The 20037-nt window shown below is 25.4% G+C and overlaps 1 long non-coding RNA gene across 1 annotated transcript; it reads right to left on the bottom strand.

Annotated features, from left to right (window-relative positions):
* Positions 1-377: 377 nt before the first annotated feature.
* LOC122853099 lies at positions 378-17685 on the bottom strand. Its single transcript, XR_006373887.1, has 4 exons — positions 17613-17685; positions 16194-16264; positions 2772-3074; positions 378-470 (listed from the first exon to the last, which is right to left on the bottom strand). It is a non-coding gene; the product is annotated as an uncharacterized LOC122853099 (long non-coding RNA).
* Between the last annotated feature and the right edge of the window lie 2352 nt (positions 17686-20037).

A 20037-nucleotide genomic window follows, 5' to 3' on the forward strand; every position in this document is an offset into this window, starting at 1 on the left:
GACAAAATTATATCAAGGCTAATATCCGTCATGAGAAAATTGCGGAAATTTAATATGAACTTGCTACTTATATAAATCTCATTTGAGTCATAAATTTATATCGTTTAAATTAAATTTAAAAAACCTTTATATAATTATTTAAATAATAAATATATAATTTAATATGAAAAATAAAATAAATAATAAACTTGATGTTTTAAATTACCTTTTCTTTTTTTTTTTTCTTCTTCCTTTTATTTTGTTCAGCTGTGAAGTAATTTTATCCCATGATTATAATTTCAATTCTAGGTAGATGTTTAATTTTTTTTTTTTTCATTTCTATTTTCAAGTTCTTGTGAATTAAAGACCACCCAAGACATCTTGAAAATTATGACAAGATAATTTAAGGCTCTTGAAAAAAGTAACAACGTCATTGCTTCTAACTGGTCATCTTTTATTTTAATCCTCTACTTGAGTTGACTTTTGAGTGTCTGCTGGAACATAGACAATATATATTATTTTTATAATATGTTTATTGGCGCCAGAAAATTTTTTATTTTATTTATTTAATTATTTATTGTATGAGTATATAAATAATTTATAAATTATCATTTTAATTATATAAATTTTTGAGTCAACAGACTTGAGCATATATACAATAGATGGCTGTTTAATCGTAGTCGGTAATTTTGAATGTGCTGCCTTCTTCTAACAAATCTGTGAACTTGAATTCGTTCAATACTTTTACAACAAAAGCCACAAATTAAAATAAATAATTTAAATTAAAAAATTAAAAATTAATCTCTAACAATTAAATGATAAATAAACAATCAAAGTTACTTTGAATCTTCAATGTAAAATTAAAAGAACCTTCAAACTCAAATAATTAAAACAATTAAATTTTAATATTTAAAAAAAATTAAACATTCTAAATAAATTGATAAAATATTGAAAAAAAAAACCAAATGAAAATTCTCTCCAACAATAAATCAAACACCACATCAAAGAAAAATAATAAATAAAAAAAAAAAAAAAAAAAGAAAGAATCCTTTTTATCCCCGAGATGATACCTCAGATGATGTTACTTAAAAAAAAGACAATGATAATAATATAAGAAAAAATATTAGTTACAAAGTTGGATAAAATAAATTTAGTAATAACTTTTTTCCTTTAAATTTTGTCATAATATAAAGACAACAGTATAGCCTTACGTATCTCTCTCAAGTCGTCTCGAATGAACGAGAGGTTTGAAAGATTATGCCAATTGTTGGATATCCATATCTCAGTAAAGCAAGATTGATGGTGGTTTGATGTACCATCCAAATCACCAACCATCAATTTTTATCCAACAAAGATTATTCTTTCTCTCTCACAAGAAATTTCATTTTATCTATTCTTTCTTATTTATTTTTAAATAAAATGAATTTTTATGCTACAAAAAAATTTATATTATAATAATAATAATAAATGAAAAATACAGAATAAATGATGTAAAGAATAAAAGAAATATAACAATAAAAAAGAAAAAAAAAAATGTAAAGAATAATAAAAAGAATGAAATGAAAAAAAAAATGTTATATATAAAATAAATTCTTGGTGTTGATTGCCGAGTGAAAATGCGACAGTTTTAGTTTGAAGGGTTTATTGAATTGGCTCGATTTATATAGACAATGTCAAATCTCGGTCTAAGCACGTCCGGTATTGGCCCCGGCGGGTTGCCATCATTTGCTCGTCATGTGATCCAATTATGGTCACGTTTAAACAAGCCAACAGTTGAGTATTACAAATCGTATATATATATAACACAAAAGTTGTACATCATTTTATGGATTATATATAACAATAGTTTCATGATATATATATATTGAATTTTGTATAAGCTTAAACTCTTTGTTTATTAGCTATATTATTGGACAACGCGTATCCATGGATGCCTCGAGGCCAGCTGAATCACCCAAAATCATGTATCAATTTATATAAAATAATAATATCAAACAGTCACGATTCAATCGTTAAAAATAATACGCCCCTTCATGTCCAACAAATAATAATATTATGTTTGTTTTATATATTTTATATTTATCGATTTTTGAAAAAAAAATTGCAATAAAACATTTATGACATTTTAAATATAAATATATTTTAACTTGACAAAAATAATATAAATAAATTGTCAAGTAACTATTTCAAGTATAGTAATTTTATAAAGTTTGAAGACTAATTTTTTTTTGTAGACTACTTGGGAATAAAGATGTAAGTTTTTTTGTTTTTTTTATATTGTTGTATTTTGAGACATATAATTTATATATATTTTTTTTTTCAACATGCCCCGAGGTAAGTGAAGACGCAACAGGCCTCATAGAGAATCTGGTACTTCTGTATATATAGTGTCTAGAGGATCTTGACATGTGTAGTGTCATACATTGACAAAATAATGCTAGTTAGTAATAAAATAGTCTTTGTAAAATTTGTAAAATCCACTGTGACACGTACTAACATCAGACAAGTAGTTTTTCTTGCATAATAATTAACACGTGATGTTGACTTTAGTATTTATAAAAAGTTCAAGTACATGCTGTACTTTATATTTTAACGAGTCTTTGTATTTTAAATTTTATATATTTTTATACTTCAATGAAGATATATATATAAAATGAAAAACACTGCAGGTAATTTCGAGAAAAAAAAAAAACTGAATAGAATTTTTAAATTTAAATTAACACTTTGAAATTTGAATGTGTATAATTTATACAATAACGATAATTAATAATTTAAATAATTAGATGACATACCTCTTGATCATTGTGATTGTGGTCATTGGTCAAATTCATATTGACAAATTTATGATGAATCGAAACTTAATTCCAGCGTGCAATATGTACATTCAGATACTTGTGGACAAAGTGCACTGATGGATTTTGAAGCTCGATGATGAATATTAATGTGCTGAACATGCTAAACACCAAAATACATCAAGGGCTCTTTGGCTATTTGTGTTGAATTCTCAAACGTGTTTACTTTACCCTAGACATATTGAGATATCACACTGTAATGTCCAAGTATTATTGTCTCATCAACACAATTCAAATTGGCACCTGCAAATCATATATAATTTACTCATTAATAATCAAATTTAATAACACCTTAAATTACTATAAATAATAATAATTTTTTTGTGGAGTATTATCAGTCATTGCGCAACTCAAAAGTGTCTGCACTTGGATATATTTTATATGCATCAGGGAACGTGTGGGTTGAGACACCCCCTTCGAAATTTCTTCACAAATATATATTTACTTTTAATTTTAAAATTGTAAAAGAAAAAAAAAGCTATGATGGAAGGGACGATGTGAGTATAGACTGAAAGTGAGAGGCAAATGTGGAGGAATTTTTGTTGCATGTGAAAAAAGAAAAAAAACTTGAGAAGTGATGCTGAGTGTAGGGATGATGGAGATAGAGAATTCAAGTTGAAAGTTGGTATAGATGGAGATTATGATGAGTGAAATAGTAAAGGCAAGAAAAATATAAGATAGAGTGAGAAAAAGTATGAAAAAAAAAAGGGTGGGTATGGTCGAAGCTTGGTTGAGAAAAAAGCAAGTATTTCGAGCGAGTAGATGAATAAGGGAGATGGCGCAATTCGAAAAGCTAAAAAGGAGGGACACTCGTCAAGAGGCTACATATAAAATCATAAGGCACATAGCCACGCCCATCACCCTGTACTTTCGCCAATAGGCTGTGAGTGCATTCAAATCGCAACCGTCGTTGCATTGTCATGTTTTTCTGGTACGGGCGGGATTTCTCTTTTACTTTGAATATAAAAATGTATATTGAAAATAATAAAAAAAAAAAAAAAGGAGGGCTCAAGAGAAATGTATAAAAAATAGGGGGTAGTAACGATGAGGGGTGAAAATTTCAACTGAGAATATTCATATTAATGTATAGATATATGCAGATATCTTCTGGGACCTTATTTAAAAAAAAAAAATTTTTTTTCGTCTATTTTTTATTATTAGTTTTTTTTTTAATTATTATTTTTTTTTCTGCTTTTGATTTTGTCGTTGAGCCAACCCAGAATGTGAGATGTTACCCCTTGAGCACTTTGGCTCACGTATGGCTGGTTTATAGTTTCCTATTTTATATATTCTGCAATTTTTTTTTTTTCTTTTTTACCTTGATGCATTTGTTTGTTGTTTAAATATGTGCAGAAAGTTTTTTTTTTTCTTTTTGTTTTTTATATACATAGAGAGATTGCAATTATCGTGTCATGACTGGTATCACAAAAATTGAATGTCAGAGTAACATGGATACTGGTGTCATTGAACATTGTCGTTTGATCATGAGGTACCACTATGATCTTTATTCTAGACTTTCAATTACTCATATATGTATCTTGACATTTTCATGTATTTTTTTTTCTTTTTCCTTGTTTTTTCGTGAAACAATAGAGCTTTTATTAAAAATGTATTTTAATTTTAATCAATATCGCAACCAAGCAATTTATTAAACTTTTTTTTGACATTAAAAAAAAAGTTGTTATAAATAAATTGTCTATTTATATTTATTTTAAATATTATCTTTTTCTGTTAATTAAAAGTATTTTATTTTATTTGCTGTTATTTTTTCATTAAGTCAATAATGTTGTTTTATTTTTTGTTTATTTGAAATATTTACCCTAATTTCCCTTAAATTCTAAAAAAAAGGAAAACAAATTTATGAATCATTTCGTTAACCTTAAAACTGGAAAGCTAATTTGTAAATCTATACTACATATGAAAATGACCCTATTCAATAGGTTTGGTCGTAAATTATCTTGCCAACTATAAACAACTGTATAACGATGAAAAATAATTTCAAGAGGCTCCAATTTGTTAAAATTTTTCAGATAATATTTTTCGTAATATAATAATACAATATTTCATGCAAAACTATTTTTTTTTTTTTTTTATCAATTATAATCAGTTGTTTAATTCATTGAAAAGAAAAAAAGCTATTTCAACAACAGTAGCTTGTGGTAACAAATTGCGTTTGTTATCAAAAAAAAAAAAATTCTCGTCGGGGGTAAAGCATTATTTATTGATTTACAATATAAGCCCTATTTTTAAGATTTTTTTTTTACTCAACTATTTTTATTTATATGTTTGTTTACAAATAATAACATAAATAAACAATAAAAAAAGAAAATATTTTCTTCAGTGTTTAATTACCATTTTAATATAAATATCAAATTGTTATTTATATATAAGAATGAAATTATATGATATATTAACCACTGTGCATTTCGATATTGGAAATAATTTTATAAATTTTATTTCGAACACGAAATGGCTGACAGGTTTATAAAAAAACGAAGAGGATCTTAATGCCAATGGCATGATCTTTCTCTTTTCACACAGAGAGACCCTTAAAAAGGGTGGTTATGTCTTTCAATATTTTCATTTCACTTTCTCTTATATATAATCTATCTCTTTTATGATAAAATCATTTTTCTCTATATCTCTTTCTCAATTTATCTTTAACTTTTTGATAGCATCACCAAGTGAGAGCTTCTTCATTCAATTTCTTCAAAACGGAAATGGCTGAGCAGCCATTCGCACAAGACTTCCGTCTGACTGAATATAGAAATGGAGTCCTCCAACATCGCCCCAGGGTAACCAAGTCAAGCTGACGATGGAAAATTTCCCCGTTAAGTCACGAAAATTGATAATAAATTTGATAATGGCGAACGAGCAATGTAATCATCTCACAAATGCAAGTTATCAAATTTATTATCATATATTCATAATAAAAATAAACAATATACCATTATTTTTATTATATGTAAATAAAAAAAAATTTTTTTTATTAATTATTAATTTATTAACACAAAAAACAATAAAGAAAAAAAATTTATTATTTATATTTTTTCTAATGACGGAAGTGTTGAGGGGCCAAGTCTCTTGAGATTTTTGTGGTGATTTTAAACTACCCTCAGGCATAAAATTTTTTTCAAAGGAAAATAAACTCATGAAAGAACAATTTTTATAATTTTTTTTTTATTCCAACGTCATTTTTTACTTTTCAATCATGAAAATTAATTTATATTTTATTTTTTCTTCATTATTTATACAACTTAATTTAGCAAAATTCAATCAAAATGAATCACTAAAAAATTTACTTATATTTTAGATCACCCTTGAATAAAAAGGGGGTGTGTATACACGAAAAGCATAGTTTGGGCGAGTAATGCAATTATGTTTAACACTAACGAGCTAACTCTTGATAGAAAATGGCTGTATGCTCCGTTGACTGCAAACAGTCAAGCCATTACCGTTTTCATTTTATGTTTTAACGTTGTTCCTCCCCTAATCTTATTTACTAAAGCTCTTTCATGTATATTTGTAAATTACAACGAATATAGAAAGTCAGTATATAGTTGAGTACATATACTTCACGAGCAAAAGTGCAAAGTAAGAATGAACAAAAAAATAAATAAATTCTTTTTTCTTCTGTAGTGGTACCAAACACTTGACAATTAATTAACAGTCTTTTTATATTTTTTAAAACCATTAAAAAATCTTTGTGTCAGTTGCCATCAGTGAAAATAGTTTTTTTCAATTTTTATTTTTCATTAAATTTATATAAATTATAATAATAAAATCAATTGTATATATAGGGGAAAAATATTCGTTTAATAATTGACCGCTCAATTTCACGAAATCAATGATCCAAATTCTTATCTTGATTCTTTTATTCTTTTTATTTTTTTTATTTCTTTGTGTGTTACAGAGGAAGAATGAGAAAGTTTTTCTTTATCATCTGTAAAAGGTCGAAACGCGAGGAAAAGTCATTTTACTTCTAGCTATTGTAATCGCAAGGGCTACACATTGACAATATACATTAAACGATAAAAAAAAAAAATAAGGGATAAAAAAGAGACAGATTTTATTCTGTATATTTTTTCAACGCTATTTTTACTATCAACAACTATCTTGTACGAGGATAGCAGTCTTTGAATGCTTGTCAAAACCAGAAAGACGACATTTTTTGTATAGCTAGCCTATAGTGGTCTAAAAAAAAATAAAATAAAATTGTATATATCTTGCGAATAAAAGCTGCATTTTCGAAAAAAATTTTCCCCTTTTTATTTCCATTAAAGTATATGAAGAGTGCTAGATGCGATGATTCTTTCAGATAACAGTTAAGGGATGAGAAATAAAAAATAAAAAGAATCAAAGTGAAAAAAAAGCAGAATTTTTAATATATATATTCGTCCGAGACAATGAATCGTATCAATTTCCTGAATTTTTAATGACGACAATGTTTCCGGTGCAATTAAAAACTCCATTTGTATTTTTTTTTTAAATTTTTTTTGTCTGCTACCAATGTGTACCAAAGGATTAATTTTTATGTTCGCTCTTTGTTGATATTTTTATATGCATCTATGTCTGATGGGATTTTAATACATTAAGAAAAATCAGTTGATGCTTTTTCTGCTATTATGCTTATGACTATATATATTTAATTTTTTTTTCACGCGCAATATGTAATGGGACATATATTTGTACATCTCGCTTGGTTGCTGTGATGAGACGGGCGTTAATGCGGGGGATACTCCATATGTACGCATTGGAGGGTCCAAGTTATATAAAATAAAATAAAAAAAAAAATCATATATCTTTCAAAGGGATAAAATTTTAATAATGGATTTATGCGCATATGTTAACTTGGCGGCCATTATTATGTTTTTAAGTAAAACGAGATGTGATGGGGCTTGTGTGTTCACGATCAAAGCTCAAAGATTTTTTTATTTTTTAATGTTAAATATGTTGGCAACTATATATATAAATGCATGAGTAAAATATCTGATGTTATAAAATGAACGATGTCGTTAAAATAAATGCAATGCATACGACATTTGGTTGGCTGAATCGAAATCATTTTTTTTTTTCATTTCTTATATAGCAATGTTTGTAATTTTTTTTTAAATTAAATTTTTATATATCTTTCGTGTTAACAAGTATGATTTTAAGGGAAAAAACAAATATTACATCAGACATGCGGTTTTAAAATGTTTCGCGATTAATTATCATTATAAATTTTTATAATAAAAAAAAAATTTGATGGATAATATTGTTGATAAAATAAAATAATTAATTAAAACTCATATGGAAAATTAATTGAGTACTTCTTTTTGAATTGATTATTTTTTAGAAAAGAAAAAAGATATTTTATACAGATAAAATATAGTATACATATATATATTAATTTTCCAGACTAATCAAAATAGTAAAAAAAAAGACAGAAGAATATACAGTTGGATTCACAATTGTTAATCTATCACGCACACTATTTTTACGACGAAAAAAAAAAAAAAAGTCTATAAAAAAAGCAAAAGAAGCCAAAGTAAAAGTTCAACATCATGTTCAAGTTTTTTTTTGCTTTTTTAATTTTCTGAAGAGTAATCAAAATTGCGGAAAAACGATGACAATAGTGTCGCTGTGATTGTATATTTTTATATATATATTTATGCATTAACCATGCATTTTCCACTAGGTGAATAAAGAAAAAGAAGTTGAAGTACAGCACACACAAAGCGTTAATTTATTCTCTCTTTTTGTCTCTATTTTTTTTGACTCTTTTTTATTCTCAATATATTGAAATTGACATCACAGAAAAACCGACAACAATGCTCGCATCATTCAGCTGGCTTGGCTTAAAATATATTTATTTTTTCATGTAGAAAAATTTTATCAAACATTATTAAACATACTTTTAAATTTATAATTAATATCATTAGAAATAAATATTATGAATTTTTATTTGACTAATGGTGCTATCGTTAATCATGTATGATTTTTTAAATTTTTTTTACATTTTTGTCGGACGTATTACCCTCGAAGTATTTTAAATAATTATTTATATATATCAAAATTCCGAAGGGGTTAATACTGGTAGTTGATTGGTGCTCAATCAAATGTCTTTTGGAAAATATTTTTTTTACTAATGACTTTGCAATTCGTAACCCTTCGAGGTTTAATTCCATGTGTACATATAAACCAACAAAAAAAAATGTTTGAACCCTTGCGGCAAGCAGCTGCCACTATCACCAAATTTCTTGACAAATAATTGAACATTTTTGACACATGGAAGATAAACTTCCCCTTTCAAAATTGCCGATGGCTTCAAGACGTTATCTATATATTTATATTTTTTTTTTTTCGAAATATCAATTTTATATCAATGATCATTATTTCATTAACTAAAAAATTTAATAATTAGAATAAATAAAAAATTCATATAAATAATATAAAATAAATTACTTTTAAAATGCAAATGATTAAAAAAATATATATATTGACATTAATTTTATAGTATTTGCCATCATTATCATGGAAAAATAAATAAATAAAATTATTCTGATAATGAAGTGGAGAATCAAGCATTGAATTTATTCAAATTTACCTTTTGCATATATCTAGGTATCCTCACCAGTCGAGAAACGAAAAAAAATAAAATAAAGAATTTAAAAAAAGAAAATGATAAAAAGAAGGAAAAAAAAAACGTAATTTTGTCATGTTAATTCGTTACTCGCAAAAGGTATTCAGGCTGCTCATAGTTCCCTCATCTTGTTCGTTTGTTAAATCACAAAATTACATAAATATTTAAATTAAATAATCGTATTTTACGTGAATAACATCAGACCAACGCCATCTTTGCGTTTCTGCCATGCTGATTTTTGTACTTGTATATTTAAAAAGTAAATTTTATTATAGCATTTTAAATTATAAATTGAAATATAATTTTATACAATTGTTAAGATCAAATTTAACAATAAAAAAAAAAAACCCGAATAATTATTTAACAAGCTTTAAATGTTCACAAACATTGAGAAACACACAAAGATGTTTTAAATTTTTCAATAGAATTTTTTACTGCAAGTTGCATGTAAAAATTTATTACGATTGTAACCACCCCTGGTTTTAATATCTCCACCCCTTATAACATCACCAAGGGCTGGCACATGTGAAACACACATCTACCCCATTACAGTACACTCAACGACAAAAAGAAAAAATCAAAATCACCTTTAATAAATTAATTTAAATTGAAAAAAAATATATAAAAAATTTTTTTCACAATTATTTTTTGTTATTATTTAAATTTCCTATTGATATAATTTTTTTTTTTTATATTTTAATTATTAATAAATAATATTGCAGTAGGCGGAATTATATACTTTTAGTATTTTTCATTTATTTATTTTTTTTTTCGCGCATTAATTAAAAACTCCAGCCTCCGTTTGCGAATCTCTACGGCCATCTTGGCTCAAGGCACGCCCTCTCTTCTTTGTTTTAAATTTTTTTTAAAATAGCAATCTTTTTGTAATATTTGATATTGATGATGAATGTAGGTAGGCTGGTACTGCCCATTATCCGGCCTCTCTTAGCCAAACATTAGCAGCTTCGTTTCAAGACTCGTGCCGAATAAAATTTACCCAAAATTGACCTGAACGAGTTATACGGGGTTTGGCTATATTACAATGCCAATTCGTGGCCACACAGATGACCGCTCAAAACAAAGGCATAAAAAAAAAAATCTTATATTCAAAAGAAATTGAAAAAAAAAAAAACCTATGATGATGATGCTGGTATATGAGATGTGGCTTAAATTCACGTTAGTTTTTTTCCAACACTACGTGGCATCAGATTACTCGAGCTTTTTTTTTTTTTTTATTTTTATTGTTATTTAGTATGTATTTTTATTTTTAAATAATCAAGTGATGAAATAAGATAATAAAATAGATTTTTTTATATATATAAAAGTTTGTTTTCATATTTTATTTTTATTCAAAAGATGTTTTGAATTTAAATGTTCATTCTCGAGATTGTGCAATGTGATTTTTTCAATTTTTCAATATATACAAAACTCCGGACAAGTTTTCTATATGAAAAAATTTTTTATAATAAAAAAAAAAAAGTTTAATTCCCATGTGGTTGATGCATAGATTTTTATTTATTTATTTTTTTGCATCGTAAAGAGAGGACATCTGTGCTTGACAGTATTTGGACACAGTTGAAATACTTTTGTGTCCATCCTGGGGATTCAAATTTACCTACATGCACCTCAACACGTCTGACAGATATCTTTTACTTTTTTATTTTATTTTTTCATCGGTTTTTGTGACAATAGAAAATATTGTAAATATAAAAATATACGATATGTTATTCATTGATGTGGAGGTATGTCTGTTAAAATATATATAAAAGATATATATAAATTTATGGATATATTTTTGGGTCGAGTGCAGGTCAGTTTTGATCAGCTTTTTATTCTTCTCGTGTATTCAATAAAAGAATTATTTTTTTTTTTTCTTATTTTCGTTTAGGGAGATACAATGTAAACCACTTGAGCTGAATTGTTAAATTCAAAGTTAAATATAAACATGTATAAATCGAAATTTATAAAAATGATTGACGTGACAAATTGAGAAGAAAAAAATCTTAAAAACTGTACTTTAAAGTTTAAAAATTAGTTCAAATTAATTGTTAATAAATAGATTATTATTAAAACTGTCTTTTACTGTAATTTAGTAATTTTAAATAATTTACATCAAGCTAATTTTTGTATATTTTAGAAACATAAAAATTATTTTTTTGTTTTTAATTTGTCTAATTTAATTAACCATTCAAGTTGATAATTTTTCAGTTTACAAATATAGAAAACAATGAAAATGCTGGCATGTTTGTTACTATGAATTTTAAAAAAATTATGTAAAAATATTAAAAAAAAAAAACGAAGCGGTTAATTTGCAAATGGTAATGAAGTTATATCACGAGGCGACGGAAGTACCTTAATTTCGAGCCGACGGAACATTGGCTAAACAAAATTAAAATTAAAAAAAATAAATAAATATACCAACTTGAAAAAATAATAATAATTTTAACGACTTTTACTTGAATATTTTTTTTTTCCTAAAAAAAATCTTACTTCTATGAAAATTTGATTTTAAAATAAATTTAAAAATGCAGGATAAATTGTATTTGTATATAAAAATGATAAAAATGAATAAAAATTTATCATATCATTTTTCAAAGTAACATGACAATGTGATTGTATATAAAATCACTCGTAAATTGATACAATAACATCAAAAAATTTCTCATGCTTCAAAAATATACAGAAGCTTCAATTTACACCAAGGTTTCGAGTTTTTTTTTTTTTTTATTTCTAATTCTTGAGCTAATCAAAATCAAGTTTTTAGAAATTCAAGGTGTCGGAGATGGCTGTTGTGGGTTTATTTAAAAACTCGGAGATTCGATCCTCTCGCCTTTTCACACCTTGGAATAAATCAAACAACAAACCATGTCCTTTTTTAAATGACAGGACCGACCAATATGAATCTATTTACAAAAACCGATATTGAAATTTGAACTTTTCTACATAACGTCACTGTTTATTTTGATATATTTTTTTTCTATATATATTTAACCACTTGAAATTTAAATTGTATTATTAAATAAAACTGTCAATTGTCAAACACAAAATACATGTTGAAAATAAAAAAAATAAAAATTTAATATTAAAAAATTCAACAGTAAATTGTTATTTTATTTTATTTTTTTTTTCAAGTATTTAACGTGGAAAATAAATTATATTTTTAAGATTTTTAACAAGACTTGGAAAAACACAAAACAACTCTTGTCCAGAGAGTTTTGTTCATTTTTTTTTTTTTTATTAAATATTTTCAACAATGTTAAAAATAATAATATAAAAATTAACTCAAGTAGTTTGTTGTCCACAACTTGAACAAATGATGCACAAAATGATCACTACTGTACTCATTACATCAAATTTTTTTTAGTCTATGTAATTTTCTATAAATCAACATCAATTGTAATTATATTATATAAAATTATTCATTAATTAAATGATATAAAATAAGAAATTATTTTATGAAAGTAATTAAAAAATTTTCTCAACTCTCATATCATTAATTAAGAAAATAAAAAAATAAAAAAAAATTGTAATATATATATAGAAATGAGAATAAAATGATAATCATTGAAAATACTTGACAGTGTTGTTATTCCAGCATTGAAAGTCTAGCCCATGTCAATTCACAAGGGGGTAGGTAGGTGGTGTAAAGAAAAGAAGAAGTAAAAAAAAAAGAAAATAAAGAAAATATAAAAAAGAAAAAAAAAAACAAATTGTATATGTGTATTTGCACCCGAGCTATTCCGCTGGTGGAGCTCGTTCGATTCTCAATGTCTGGAAATAATTAGAGACCATAGAACGGGTGTTACCACGGCAACCGCCAATCAGAGGGCAAAGATTTTTTTTTTTTTTTTATATTCTCTCTTTCTCATTTTATTTTTTTTTTGCACTTTTTATATTCTGCATTTTTTTCTCTGCCCGGGAGAATCGCGTACGCTCGCGCGCGCCCGCGGGGAGATAATGTATGCAACGACACGTCTAAACATACAGATGGAAAATTGAAATGTATAACACCCTTCTACCCCCATCAACGGTTTTAACACTCTTCAACTACCCAACCACCTCATAACTCACTCCTAGTCATAGTTTTTATTTTATTAATTTTAAAAAATGTATTTGCAAAATAATTTTACAACAAGCCTATATATGGATGAAATTTTATTTTTTTTTTCTTCCATTTTCTAACTCTGATTGTTTCTCAAATTTTCCAATTTTATTTTATCGATTTAATCCAATTTATCCAATTTTCATATCCGCCTATATAGGAAATTAAGGATTACCTGAATGCATAAATATTTCAGCTGATTGAACGGATATTAAGTCAGTAATTTAATGACGTAAATTCATTAATTTACATCGATCTAGCTTTAAGTGAATTTTTGAGTTATCATGGTTATTAGTGAATTAAAAATTTAAATAATAATTTAAAAAAATAAATAAAATGTTAATTTTATTTTTATATTCATGAGAAAAAAAATTTGAGCTCTTTTTTTTTTGGTATGCATAGAACGTTAGATGTGTGAAGTCACCTTTTTCAATTATGAGTAAAAGGAATTTTGCAAAAAGCTGCTGCAATATATAAACACGTCAAGCCACTTTGATCTACTCGAAAATGGCCGCCGACATGTACTTCATGTCTGAGATCTAAGAAAAATTCTCTTTCCCTATTTAAAAAAAAAGTATTAAAAAAAAAAACAGAGAATGTAAAGGAAAAAAAAAAAATTAGTACAAAAAAGGAGTGCCAAATAAAAAAAAGTTTTTTTAAATATGAATGAGTTCATTCCAAAGGAATTTCTTCAGTTCACTTGTCATGGATTTTTCATTTTGGTTATTCTTTTTTTTTAATTTAGAGGTTTTTTTTTTTTTATTTTACAATAGAATAGTACGAATAGAATTTGAAAAAATAAATTCCAGCTAGAATAAATCATGAGAAAAATAAAAAATTTGAAACTTTTGGAAAAAATATAAACTGTTTTCTATGCAATCTACTGGTTATATAATTTTTTTTGAAATTTAATAATGAATTAAAGAAGATTATTTAAATATAAAATGATCTGAAATCAAGTATGGGTGTCAAGATTCAGTTGAGAATCATGAATGGGTATTATTTTGGTTGGGTTTGACAGGGCAGGTCTTTGTTTTGGCTAAGCTGAAAGCCCTACCTGTCCTAATTAACTTATTCAAGTTATACCAGAACGGAAATGTAATGTCATCGTCTCTATTTATCCATGACTATACCAAGAACTCAATTTTCTTGTTATTCTCATTCATATTTAAAAAAAAAAAAAAAAACACATTTCAACAGACCCAAAATACTTTGCAGAAGAATTTAAAAAATTTCCATTCAATTACTACGAAAAAAAAAAAATAGAAATAGGCAAATGAATATATTAATATAAAAAAAAAAATATATAAATCTTAAAATTAAATCAATGAGCATTTGTAGATTGAAAAAAAAAATAAATAAAAATTCAATTAAAATTGAAATTAATTAACGAAATATTTAAATTTATAAAAATGGAAATTGAGCAATTTATTATTCATTCAATAAATTTATTTGTATGTATATACTATATTGAATTGAACTTTGGTATTGAATCGTTAATATATATATATTTTTTTTTAATATTCCAGTGTTCCTTTTAAATTTTTGGTCAAAATTTTTTCAGTTTGGTCAAAAAGAAAAAAACCTAAGGCGTAAAGAATGCTTGGTAATATGACACGTATTCCTTGGCTTGTACACGTGGGAAGAAACGACGATGGATAAATACACTCATAGAAATTGTAAAATGGTCATGAAAGGGGTATGTGTTCAAAACATGTCAGCTTCAATATCGGCTTCGTGCATCGATCTCTCGTATCCTCGAACCATCAAAAATAATACAATAATAAAAAAAAAATTAAGATAAAAAAAACAACAACAACTACTAGTACTATTGGTGTTTGATTGTTGGATTCACTCTAGGACACGTCATCAACTTTAATCCATTTATTTCATCTGTCAGAAGAAACGGGAAGTGCCTGGTTTCGCATTAAGAAAATAATTTATATTTTTTATATATATATCCATAAAAAAATAATAAACGAATGAATAAATGAATGAATGAGTGATGAATCACGGAAGTATTGGATGAATGAAAGGCTTCAAAGATCGATCTAAGATCTCATGAATTTTGCGTACTCAAATTTCCAGTTTGAATAAACAAACAAACAAAAATACGTTTCTTACACAATTCTATTTCTGATAATCATCAACGTAATATTTAATTTTTTTAAGGTGCATTTGAAAATGCTTATGATGTATTTAAAAGCTGGGACCAATGAAAAAAAAAAACAGATTGAAAAAAGATCTATCTACACACATGTCAATTAAAAATAATCATCCAGGTGTAATACGAATTTCCAGGAATAGCGTAATATATAAACTCCTTGACATTAGCTTCCTAATTTAATGAAAATTTTAATAATCTGTTCAAGCACTCATCGATATTTCTTCTCTTGAATTTTGTTTTTCATTATTATTTTTTTCGCATATTTTTTTTTTTTTTTGTTCGACAAGGCTAAATTAATCCGTGTCATTATTGCTCCTTCAATAAATCGCAGAGCCAAGAAATATATAGACATAATAAAATCAACGATTGAATCCTTGTGATTTACTTTGAGAATATCGACAAGATTAATATCCAACTCTTGAATTAAAATTACTTCTGATCAACTGTTCAAATTATTAATAGACTTACCAATTATATGAAATTCTTTTTCAGCAAATTTTAGCAAAAATCCATTTTGATAATTTATTTCTGGATATACACTGCAACAAAAATATTAAAAATAATTAATTTAAATACATATTATTTATACAATTAAATTTATTTTAATCAAAATATATTGGTAAATTATTATTGAAATAAATTAACGCTGACAACTCATGAGTGGATAATAATCACGTTCATAATTACATAAATATTTGCAAGTATTTCGTTTGCATGTATATATTTAATTTTTTATTTTAACATTTTCAATGTTATATATAAATGAGTAAACTCTACTTGTCTTTTAAATAGTAAATATATTTTAGTACTGGATAATGTGTAATATTTTTTAATTGGAGTCATACTGTCTTCCTCGTGCACGTGTTTTACCGTCGCACACAATTCGCTCGCAATATACACCCTTCGAAGCTCATGAGTTAAATAAAAAATAATAATAAAATATTAAAAATAAATAATATGAAAAAAAGAAAAATGGAAAACGAAAAAAAAAAAAAAAAACTGCTGGAAGCTTCATACTGACGGAACTTGTAATTATTCTCTCCATCCTTGTGGATTGTTTCACTGAGAATTATTTTTCTTCAGCTCGCTCCATTCGCAATTTTTTACCACCCGACCAGCAACTCGTTGCTCTTTTTTTAATTTTTTACTTTTTTTAAAATTTTTTTATTATTATCTTTTTTCATAAACCACTCCTCCTAATCGTCAGTGGTTGTATGACACGATGGATGACGACAAAATGAACAAATTCATTGTTCTGAATCTTTTCACATTTTCAAATTATTATTTTTCTCCACGATGTACATTTTAAAAACTGTATTAAATATGTACAATAATTATTATGACTATTATTTTTTTATATTTTTAATTACAATATGAAATTGTTGATAAATTAATTTCAAGTATTTTCAATTGATTCATTATGTTGTAATGGTATGAAGTTATTATTTATATCGTATTTAACTATCATTTTGTGAATTTGATGGGTATATACAAGGTGTCAGATTTTTATCTAATAGTTTATTTTTTTTTTTTTTTATGAACATCTGTTTCTTACGACTGCATTATCGTCAATTATAGATATCAATCTTTTTCGGTTGAATAAAAAAATAAATACATAGATACAAAAAGAAGAAAAAAAAAATATTTTTTTCGCCTTTTAATAATGCAGGAAAAATACGATAATAAGGTGGAAAAAAAATACAATCAGATATAAATAATAAAACGGAAATAAAAATGGAGAATAATATTGAAAATTAAAAAAAAAATAATAATTGTTGTTAAACATTTGTGGGTAAATATTGATTCATAATTTTCTATTGTTTTAATATTAAAAAAAATTTGTTGCTTTTTTATTTTTTCTTTTTTAATTATTAGTTTTATATTTACCTTGAGTTTTTTTGTAGAAAAAATCCAATTAAAATGTTGTCATTATCACCGTGTAATTATTGAGTTTTATCAGTTCTGGATACTTGATAATGATGAAAGAAACCAAAGTCAGAGGAATCATGTATAATTAACCGTCGCAATGGCGATCTTCAGACTTTTTTAAAATTTTTTTAATAAATTTTCATAATATATATCTGTAAAATTAAAATAAAATTTTTTTAGAATTGATTAAACAAAAGAAATTTTTTTTTTAAATTACTGAATAATATTTGAATCGAATAGAGAAAAATTATAGTCATTTTATTTTTATCAACAATTTGAAAATAATAATTTTGTTTAAAAGCAAAAGAGAAGCTATTCTAAAATAAAATTAAACAAGTTAAATATTAATTTTTTCAATGATATGTTTTCATTTAAATTAAAAATTAAAAAACAAGTCTTAGTAAGTAGAAATGTGCTAAACTCTGTACAAAAACCAGCTAACTAGATCATCAACGAGTTTATTGTCGTGTACTTTTATTGATCTAAATAATTAAATTCTTTTAACTCATTATATTATCAATTATATATTTTTAATTTTAATTATCAAATTGAGTAACTTACGATGGATAAAACTGAGTGATAATTTGGCTGGTACACCACGATTTGTATTTTGTATACTTTTGGATCCATGACGACAAACAAATCGTTTTTGAATTTATAAAATACTCTGATCAAAAAAGATTCTTCACCACTTCATTGACACATCAAGGAAAGATCCAACATGGAACATCCTAAAAAAAAAAAAAAACATCATAATTAAATACTGTACAATTAAATTTTGCCATATTATTAATTTTGATTTATTCAAACTAATTATTAATAATTAAATATAAAACTTTTCATATAATTATACGCATATTTAACATCAAATATAATCAAATTTCAATTGATTTATTTGAATTGACAAAAATAAAATATGTTACAGTCGAATAGATCAATTGAAATATAGACCAAGTAATTTTATTTATTTTTTTTTTCTAATTTCTTTTATCAACATGAATTCAATGTAACGACAGACACCATTTTTATAAACGTAAAAACGTTGGCCCACTTTTAAGGGTGGTTTGGTTTCTATTGAAAATATATACAGTGTCCTTTCGATGGGCAACAACCCCTCAATCCCGTGTGACATTTATTTAAAAAAAAGGTAACGTTGTTACGTTGTTAGACTAGATTAGGGGAACCCCCAACGATCGAATCAAGCTTAACGACCAATAGAATTGTCCAAAACGATGAAAAAGTATATCGACGGGCGTGCTTCTCTTTCATTGCTACTGTTAGCTACTGTTAAACAAATATAAGATAAAAAAAATCTCTTTTTTTTTTACAATACAGTGAATGTCGCATTGGTGGTCTGTACTTTTATATTTACTTTTTTTTTTTATTTAAATTTAATATTATATAAGCAAATAATTGCTTGGAATTTTTTTCTAAAATTAAATTGTAAGAGATTTTAAAGAAATAAATACGTCGAATTATATTTTTTGTTATTTAAAAAAACAAAAAAAAAATTAACTCCAAGTAGACCAGCTGGAGAACTGAATTTTTTTTAATTTTTTTGAACAGAAAAATTCATTGGATGTGTAACAAGCCCGACGCGCCATCAGCTCGCAATTTTAAAAAAAAAAAAAAAATGAACTATATTTAATAAAGAAAAAAAAAGCATTATTTATATTTAGGAAAATAATGAAAATTTTTTTTTTTAGAGTGCATGGCACGAATGTTTTAATAATCAACATAATTCAATTGGATGAAAAATATTAAATATATATAAATAAAAATAAAATACCCTCTCAAATTCGTGGCAAAAGTGATTTTCACATGAACAAAAAAAATAAAAATCTTGGGCATTATATTCACACGAAGGGATATCATTATCATTTAATTTTCATGTTCATATTCTCAGGGTAAATTTTATGTCGTTAAAGTAAAAGTACGATATAACGAACGCTCTCATATATTTGTTGGTGAGTCAAATTTAAATAAAATATCGCTGTCGTTTGAGGCATCATTATAATTTTACCATCCATATAATGGTTTCTTTTTTTTTTTTTTTTCGCCACAAGATTATTTACTGACGGATGGTTTTGACAATTCTTCATCGTTTAACAATGATCTCAATAATCTAAACTAGAATAAAATAGAATTATTTTTACATTTTATATGTACAGTTAAATTTTCATAAATTTACTGGAAACATCTTTACCATCAGCATTCATTCAATTTTTACCTCTAAAAAGTTAGCACACCACAATGAGCACAAACTATAATATTGTTAGAACTAAAATTTTATGCTTTTTTTGTGCTATTTTTGTGTGGAACTCGCGATTTTTGTGCTTTTATATATTTTTTTCATGCAATGTTTTGCCACCTTAATATTAAG

Source organism: Aphidius gifuensis, linkage group LG3 (genome assembly GCF_014905175.1).
Source record: "Aphidius gifuensis isolate YNYX2018 linkage group LG3, ASM1490517v1, whole genome shotgun sequence".
Classification (NCBI taxonomy): domain Eukaryota; kingdom Metazoa; phylum Arthropoda; class Insecta; order Hymenoptera; family Braconidae; genus Aphidius; species Aphidius gifuensis.